At 49.5% G+C, this 8,691-nt stretch overlaps 1 pseudogene; it reads right to left on the minus strand.

The window, feature by feature from the left end:
• Window positions 1–7,845: 7,845 nt before the first annotated feature.
• LOC124086009 (small nucleolar RNA SNORA2/SNORA34 family) lies at window positions 7,846–7,970 on the minus strand (annotated as a pseudogene).
• Window positions 7,971–8,691: the final 721 nt, after the last annotated feature.

Genomic DNA, 8,691 nt, shown 5'->3' on the forward strand with positions numbered 1-8,691 from the left:
CATCTTGCTGCACCAAGAGGGAAGGGCCACGATGATCAGAGTAGCCTCCTGGATATTGTTCCTCTGTGACAGCAGCTGCCTACCTCCAGATTTCTTGTTTGGGAAGAAAATGTCTTTTTTTTGGGGGGGGGGGATGCTGGGGATCAAACCCCGGGGCCTCATGCACATTAGGCAAGCACTCTACCACTGAGTTACACCCCCAGCCTGTAAGCCACTCTGAATCATGTTTACAGTCCAAAACATGCCTGACTGACTCATTTCTCATGCTACTTCGGTGCAACAGCAAACATGCCATAATTATCTTTCTAATTCCTTTAACTTGGTCATTCAAAAGCCCATCCCCCCAAGTGAAATCTTAATGGGCTACTTGAGAGCGGGTGCCCCAGGATTTCTGCTTTAATGAATTGGAAATGCAAGCCTGAGAAGTAGAGATTCAAAACAAATCAGATCCCTCTTTACAGAGGCTGCTATTCCGAGGGATCACCAAGTGCCATGGGGGGGGGGGGCAGTGAAACCCTCTTACCCAGGGGCTTTCTGCTCCTCTTATCTAGAGCAATAAAGGGACCCTGGGATCCATGGGGACTTGGACACCCTGCCAGCTTCTCCCAGTGTTGCGGTGTGCAAATGTCTCCCACTATTGGTTCACCATATTTTTTTTTTAAATGCTTTTGGCAGCTTTGGGTAACATAAATTCTGCCGCTTTGTTGTCAGAAGTGTGGACGGAAATAATCTCTTAGGAGGAAATTAAGCAAGATTCCGCAAAACTACGAATTAAGAGACCCCTCTGCGCCATCTGATGGTGCGGGCTCATGTCCTGGGGCATTGGGGTGTACTTCTGGTTATTGGGGTGTACGGTGGCGGGGCAACACCCTGCCCTTCATTTCCTCCCGGTCCCCACCCTCCCTCCTAACTCCCATGAGTCCCCGCAGCCTTCTCTGTGGCCTGCAGGCAACAGCCATTCCTGACAAAGCTTGTCCACGCACAGACCCTCAGAGGGCAGCAGAGACCCGGATGAGGGCAGCTCCAGGGAGGGTAACGGCGGCGCAGCAGCACTTGCCTGTAACCCCAGCCACTGGGGAGGCCAAGACAGAGCAAGAACACAAGTTCAAGGCCAGTCTGGGCACCTGAGCCAGATCCTGTCATCCCGTCTCAGATTAAAAATAAAAAGGGCTGGAGATGGAGCTCAGGGGCAGAGTGTTAGCTGGGGAATGGTCAGAGGTGCCAGAGACACTGGCCTCTGTCACATATGCTCTTCTGTTCCGCTCCAACTTTTCTTAAGTGGGTACTAGGGATTGAGCCCTGGGGAGCTTTTCCACTGAGCTGTCTCCCCAGTCCTTTTATTTATTTATGTTTTGAGTCAGGGTCTCACTAGTTGCTCAGGTTGACCTTCGACTTGAGATCCTCTTGCCTCGGCCTCCTGAGTAGCCGGATTGCAAGTGTGCAGTACCATGCCTGGTGAATTTAAGTAATTTTAAAATTAAGTGGGCCTGGGGTTGTAGCTCAGTGGTGGAGTGCTAGCCCAGCATGTGTGAGGCACTGGGTTAGATCCTTAGCACCACATAAAAATAAATAACATAAAGGTATTGTGTCTACCTACAACTCAAAAAATATTTTTAAAATATATAAATAAGCAAAATCCAGTACACTGGGCCTGGTGTGGTGGCACAGTCCTGTAATCTCAGCAATTTGGGAGGCTAAAACAGGAGGATTGAGAGTTCAAAGCCAGCCTCAGGGGCTGGAGTTATAGCTCAGCGGTAGAGCGCTTGCCTAGAGTGTGCAAGGCCCTGGGTTTGATCCTCAGCACCACATAAAATAAATAAATAAATAAAGATATTGACAACTACAACTAAAAAATTTAAAAAACAAATAGCCTCAGCAATTTAGCAAGGCCCTAAGCAATTTTGTGAGACCCTGTCTCACAATAAAAAATAAAAAATTAGGGCTGGGGATATAGCTCAGTTGGAAGAGTGCTTGCCTTGCATGCACAAGGCCCTGGGTTCAATCCCCAGCACCACAAAATAAATAAATAAATACATAAATGAACAAACAAATACATAAATAATAAATAATAAGAAGGGCTGGAGCTAGGCATGGTGGTGCATGCCTGTAATCCCAGCAGCTCAGGAGGCCAAGGCAGAAGGAACATGAGTTCAAAGCCAGCCTCAGAAACTTGGCCAGGCACTAAGCAACACACCAAGACCCTGTCTCTAGATAAAATATAAGAAAAGGGGACTGGGGTTGTGGCTCAGGGGTAGAGCACTTGCCTAGCATGTGTGAGGCACTGGGTTCAATTCTCAGCACCGCATATAAATAAATGAATAGAATAAATGTCCACCAATATCTTTATATATATATATATATGTGTGTGTGTGTGTGTGTGTGTGTATGGCTGGGGCTGGGGGTCAGTGGTTAAGTGCCGCTGGGTTCAGTCATCAGTACCAAAAAGAAAAGAAAGAAAGCCCATTTTCTTACTATATAATTTTTTAAACTTTCTATTTTAATTGGTAAATAAATATTCTGTGTTTCCTATATCCTTATTTTGGGACTGTCTCAGAGTCCTCTTCATATGAACTCTGGGAGTCACTGTGGCTGTGTACAGGTCCCTGGCGGGCTGTTTCCCAAGCCTCATTTATTCCCGTACATGGACATGCATTTAAGAAACGCTGCTCCCGCTCCTGCCGTGACTTACTGTATGTCTGGCACCAAAAAGGGTTGGGCAAGGGCAGTCCATTAATGGGACTTCTTTTGCCTGAGGGTGACCCTCACCCAGCTCCACTTGGCATAAGAAGGAACTTATTGAGCTGGGTGTGGCTCAGTGGTAGAGTTCCTTCTTGGTACACAGGAGGCCAATTCCCAGTTGAGAAAAAACAAAAACACCTTTAAAAAAAAAAAAAGGAAAAGCGCCCCCCCCCCCTTCTTTTTCCTGCTGGAGCAGCCTTGGTGGCCAAGGTGGAAGCCACAGGTTGAGGATCCTGTGCCACAGGATGGAAGGAGCCTGGGGCCTATCATGACCGGGAGCCCAAGCCAAATGGCCCTTGATTCCTTTCCTAAGAGAAATTAAAATCTATCTTGCTTAATCTACTCTTCTCTTTTGGCCTCCACCTTCCCCTTATTGACCCCAAGGGTGCTTTACCTCGGAGCCATGTCCCCAGCCCTTCTTTATTTTTTATTGTGAGTCAGGGCTGCCTAAGTTGCCCAGGCTGGCTTGGAACTTGCCATCCTCCTGCCTCAGCCTCCCTAGTCGCTGGGATTCCAGGCATGAGCCACCAAGCCCAGCTCAATTCATAAATTTTAAATAACTTTTATCACAGTATATTGCATAACTGTTCTATTCCGTTGGTTATCGTTGTTAATCTTTTACTGTCCCTGACCTACAAATCAAACTTTGTTAAAGGTGTATGTTGTCAAAGTACAAAATTGTAACTTAAAGATTATTTGGCTTTATTTTGCAATTCTAGAAGCGGGCAGTTTAGAATACATGTCCCGTCCTGCTAGGCCAAGCAAAGGAGGCTGGTTTTACAGACAGAAGAGGGTTGAAAAACACAAAACGCAGATTGTTCAGCTCAAAGTTATTTTCCCTGTAAAATAGAGACAATGGAAAATGAAAAGAAAAAAAAAAAGAGAGACAATTACTTTTCCCATGAAACAGGGACAGAGACGGAACAATAAAAAAGCAACGTGATTGGTAAGGATCGGGTTTCTTAGGTTCCCCTTTTTATGTGTTGGTTAAGGCAGAGGGACATTATACCAAGGGACACTGGTCTGTGACCTCTCCTGCTGGGGAGGATTCCGGCTCAGCTGTATTCCCAGCCCTCTCCCGAGGTTCTTTCCTTCTTTTTTAATATTTATTTTTTAGTTGTAGGTGGACACATATCTGTATTTTATTTTCATGTGGTGCCTCATGGACGCTAGGCGAGCGCTTCACTCTGAGCGCTCCATCCTTCTTTTTATTTTGACTTCTGGAGCCGGAACCCAGGGTCTCACCCATGCTAGGGGCAAGCATTCTACCACCGAGCCACGTCCCTCCTCTGATTTCTGTTTTTTTTTTTTGTTTTTTTTTTTAAGAGAGAGAGAGAGAGGAGAATGAGAATTTTAATATTTATTTTTCAGTTCTCAGCGGACACAACAACTTGGTTTGTATGTGGTGCTGAGGATCGAACCCGGGCCGCACACATGCCAGGCGAGCGCATCCCCAGCCCCCAAATCTTGCTTATCTTTGAGGACAGGAGGCTTGGAGGCCAGAGTTCCTCCTCAGGTGGGTGACTGAAACCCAGAAGATGGCAGGTCCCTGTCAGGGGAACCAGTCTGACTTAGCCATCTGCCTGCTAAATGTCATCCTCCAGTGCCACAGCCGTGGAGATTGCCATGAAAAACAACCAGAAGGAACCATAAAAGGAGCAAAAACAGGTGGCCTGGGGTTTCTGGAAAATGTCCACCTATTCCCAAAAGAGACATGAAGAGTCCTCCCCTGTGTTGGGCTGGGCGCCCCTGGTTTCTTTCACCCCGTATCTGTAACCTCCCGGCCCCAGCGGGCGGCGAGGCTGGTCTGTGAGCCTCCCTCCCCGATTCTCCTATTTTGGGCCAAGAATAAACCTTTCCTGGCTGCTCCGCCAGCCGCTCTGGGCTCCACAGTTCCTGGGGAAAAGGACTCAGGGCGGCTGGACACGGGGCCACAGCCTGTTATGCCTATGACTCAGGAGGCTGAGGCAGGAGGATCCCAAGTTCAAGGCCAACGTGGGCAACTTAGTGAGGCTCTGTCTCAAAATACAAAGGGCTGGGATGCAGCCCAGTAGTAAAGTGCCCTGGGTTCAGTCCCTAGTACTGCAAAGAAGAAAAAAAGACCCAGTTTTGTTTAACAAATTGGTAACATGCCTATGATCCCAGGGGCTCAAGAGGCTCAGGCAGGAGAATCAGGAGTTCACAGCCAGCCTCAGCAACTCAGTGAGGTCCTAAGCAACGCATTGAGACCCTGTCTCTAAATGAAATACAAAAGAAAGCGGGGAAGGAGGGGTCTGGGGATGTGGCTCAGTGGTTAACTCCCCTGAGTTCAATCCCTGGTACCCCCTCCAAAAAAAAAAAAAAACTGGAAGCCCATACACTGTGGGTCTTGGAACCTATCCCACATGGTTAAGAGGGTACTGTTGCACTATTTATATACTATTGAATGCATTACTAATACCGTTGTTATTCTCTCCTCAGTTATCATTAGGTTGTTGACCTAAAGCATCACAGTACTTCTAGCACCCCATGGCGTCCTAACAAGGAGAGCTGCAGTCCTTGGGGTTCTTTAGTCACAACTGATAGAAATCACCTCTGGCTAATTAAAGCCAAAAAAAAAAAAAAAAAAGAAAAGAAATTTATTGGTAGGACGTGGGGTTGTTTATTGCCTCAGAGGAAATGCTAGGAAGGGACTTCTGGGAGGCCAGAATCCCAGGCCAATCCTCGAATCCGGGTGGTGGCACTGTGGTTTGTGGGGCAAGTGAGCAGGGAGGCCGGGTTGGCACAAAGCATCCAGCTGTGACATTTAAACTGAGAACAGAGAAGACAAGGAACCCGCCAGGTGAAGATGCTGGAAGAAGCAGCCGTTCCCTTGGGAGGGAGTTTTAGTTTGAGAAACAAAAGGGAGTCAGGTTGGGATAGGAAGGAGGCAGAGAAGGCTGGGGAAGGTCAAGGAGGAAACTGGAGGCGGTGGCAAAGACGTTGGTTTCACTCTGGCTGTTGCAGAAAAGAAGGGCAATTTTCAGTAGAGGAACCAGGGGCCTGCGTGTACTTCTCCGGAGGTTCCTGACTTCAGACTGGAAACTGCTCACAGTGGGGCCAGAGTGGGGGCAGGGAGAAGAGGTGGCATGAATGGCCGGGAGGGGGCTGGGAGCTGCTGGTGTGGAGTGGGAGGGAAAGAGATAAGGACCACCCCCAACTCTGTGGTTTGTCACATGGAAAGGCAACAGTGGGGCAAGAGGTTCTCAAGAATTCTGTTTTGGACAACCTTGATGGCTGAAGATACCGCCTGCAAATTTACACGTTCATGGGGACAGGAAACCCAAGTAGGGAAATCATCAACCTGGAGATGTCTTTGTTGTTGTTGTTGTTGTTGTTGCTTGTTTTTGGACAGGAACTTAGAGGAGGGTGTGGCTCCTCAGTAGAGCACTTACCCAGCATGATCAAGTTCCTGGGTTCCATCCCCAGCCCCTGGACTGGGAATGTACACTGAACCATCTAGAAAGAGGGCCCCTAGGACCCAAACCCTAGGACCATCCAAGCTCAACATGAGCAAGAGTCATGCTATTCCCTTATTTTTGCAGTACTGGGGACCGAACCCAGGGGCGCTTTACCGCTGAGTCACCTCCGCAGCGCTTTTTATTTTTTGAGACAGGGTCGCACTCAATTGCTGGGGCAGCTCTAGAACCTGGCGATCCTCTTACCCTGGGCTCCCCAGTCGCTGGGATGGCTGCGGGCATCACCGTGCCCAGCTCTGTTTGTTTATTTCTCTGTCCCCCGCAGTTAGAATAATAATGCTGGCACCTGGCAGGCCCTGTAATATCTGCCAAGTGAAAAAATATATGAACAAATGGAGCAGCTCACGGGCAGCCACGTCCAGGGGCGCACGCACTTGCAACAACCCTGAGTTGCATTCCTCTGCAGGCTTGGCGAGGTCAAAGGTGAGAGCCATTGTTCCCAGCTGTGCTTGGGCCGTCCCAGCCCCCGAGGTCCCTAGGGACCGGCCCACCGCCCGTCCTTTGCATTCCTCAGCTCTGAAGTCCCCGCCTTCTTTCAACACCCTGCGTTCTTTCTGCGGATGGAACCGACGGGATAATATCCTGCGAGTTAGTCACGGGGCCCAAGACCGCAGAGCAGCCACCAGGGGGCGCCGTGTCTCCACGGAGCTTCGCGAAGGCCGGGGAGGGAGAGGCTGTCCGGGTGGGAGGGAGGCCCGGAGGTTCGCGGCGCGGTAGCCTGGGGCGTGCCCTCCACCTCGGAATGTGCTGCAGTTTCCAGGATAATTTCTCAAATTTCGAAGAAACTGGTGGCGCCGGTGTTCTCCCGCTTTTGGAAAGACAAGCGTTCAGACCCAGACTTGGCTCCTCTGTGGCTGCCCGACCTGAGCAGCTCAGTCCCTTGTTAGAGCCTTGGATTTCTCATCCCTAAAACGACGCTAATGCAACCCCGCCGCCGGCTGGTTGTCGGGATGCAATGAGATGAAGACTGGCACGAACCAAGGATTGATCCGGAATGAGACCTGGTGACCAGATCCGAGGCTGTCCATCAACTCGGAGCAGCTGTTCCCAAGTGCGCCCCCTGGCCCAGCAGTAACACCTGCCAAGTCCCGCAGAACTTGCTAGAAGTGCAAACTAGCAGCCCACCTCAGACTTTTGACTAAGAAGCTCTGGCGCTGGGTCCTCCATCGGTATTTAATAACTCCTTGATCCTTGTTGGCACACCCTGCGGGGGCTCAAAACACAGCACCCCAAACACAGCATTTTACCCCGAGGAAATGGAGAAAACCTCAGCAGCGGGAAGGTCGCACTCTGACCCTGTCCTGCCTTCCTCCTTTGAAGCAGGCCATAAAAAGGGTTCCTGTGACCTCAATCATAAGACCCTCATTCCAGAGGCCTCCTGCCTTACCCAGAGGCAAAAAGGGACCTGAAGGAACAGGCCTGGCTGTCCCAGGTGGCCTGAAATCAGACCCTGGGCAGCTCCGTCCCACTCCCGCTGCACAGTCTCTGAGCAGTTCTCCCTTGGCTTGGTCTTTCTTTCTCCCTCCCTTCCTTCCTTTCAGATTGATTGAGCTCTGGGGGAGCCACATCCCCAGCCCTTTCTATTTTATTATTATTTTGTGGTTTGCTCACATGTTCCTTTCAAATGAATTGACCCTTACATTTCTAAAGTTCTGAAATGGCCCACAGACCACAGAAAGGCTCCTGCTAGAGACTGACAGCCTTGGCAAACTTCGGGGCTCCATTCAGGGCCATCTATTATTTTTTTATTTTGAGATGGCCTTGAATTTGAGATCCTCCTGCCTCAGTCTCCCACCTCAGCCTGCCAGGAAGCTGGGATTACAGGAGTGCACCAGGGCGCCTGGCAAGTTTCCCCATTTCTTTCTTTCTTTCTTTCTCTCTCTCTCTCTCTCTTTCTCTCTTTCTTTCTTTCTTATTTTGGTACCAGGGATTGAGCTCAGGGGCACTCAACCACTGAACTGAGCCGCACCCCCAGCCCTATTTTGTGTTTTATTTACAGACGGGGCATCACACTGAGCTGCCTAGTGCCTGGCTTTGCCTCAGCCTCCAGAGGCGCTGGGGTCACAGGCGGGCGACATCGCGCCTGGCTTCCAATGTTAGCTTTGACTGCAGCAAAATCATCACCAGAATAACCTGCTGATCAATCAGAAGGCCTGTGGCAGGTCACTGGGGGCTCAGGAGTGGGAAGGGACGGAGGACGCTGGCCGGTTTATGACCAGAGGTGGGCGGTTTTCAGACTGGTCTAGCAGGGCAGGGACCTGGGTAGAGTTGGCAGACAGAATAGTTTTGTGACATAATACTTTTGGACTGTTGGTCTGGTAGACACAGCAAAGCAAGCGTTTTGAAGAAAGTCTTTAAAACAAAACAAAAAAACTTTTTTTTTTTTTAATTTGGTTTGGGGATTAAACCCAGGGGTACTTTACCACTAAGTATATCCCCAGACCTTTTAATTTTT

Source organism: Marmota monax, unplaced genomic scaffold, assembly GCF_021218885.2.
Source record: "Marmota monax isolate L192 unplaced genomic scaffold, Marmota_monax_Labrador192_F-V1.1 WCK01_AAM20220418_F8-fsc00014, whole genome shotgun sequence".
Taxonomy (NCBI): domain Eukaryota; kingdom Metazoa; phylum Chordata; class Mammalia; order Rodentia; family Sciuridae; genus Marmota; species Marmota monax.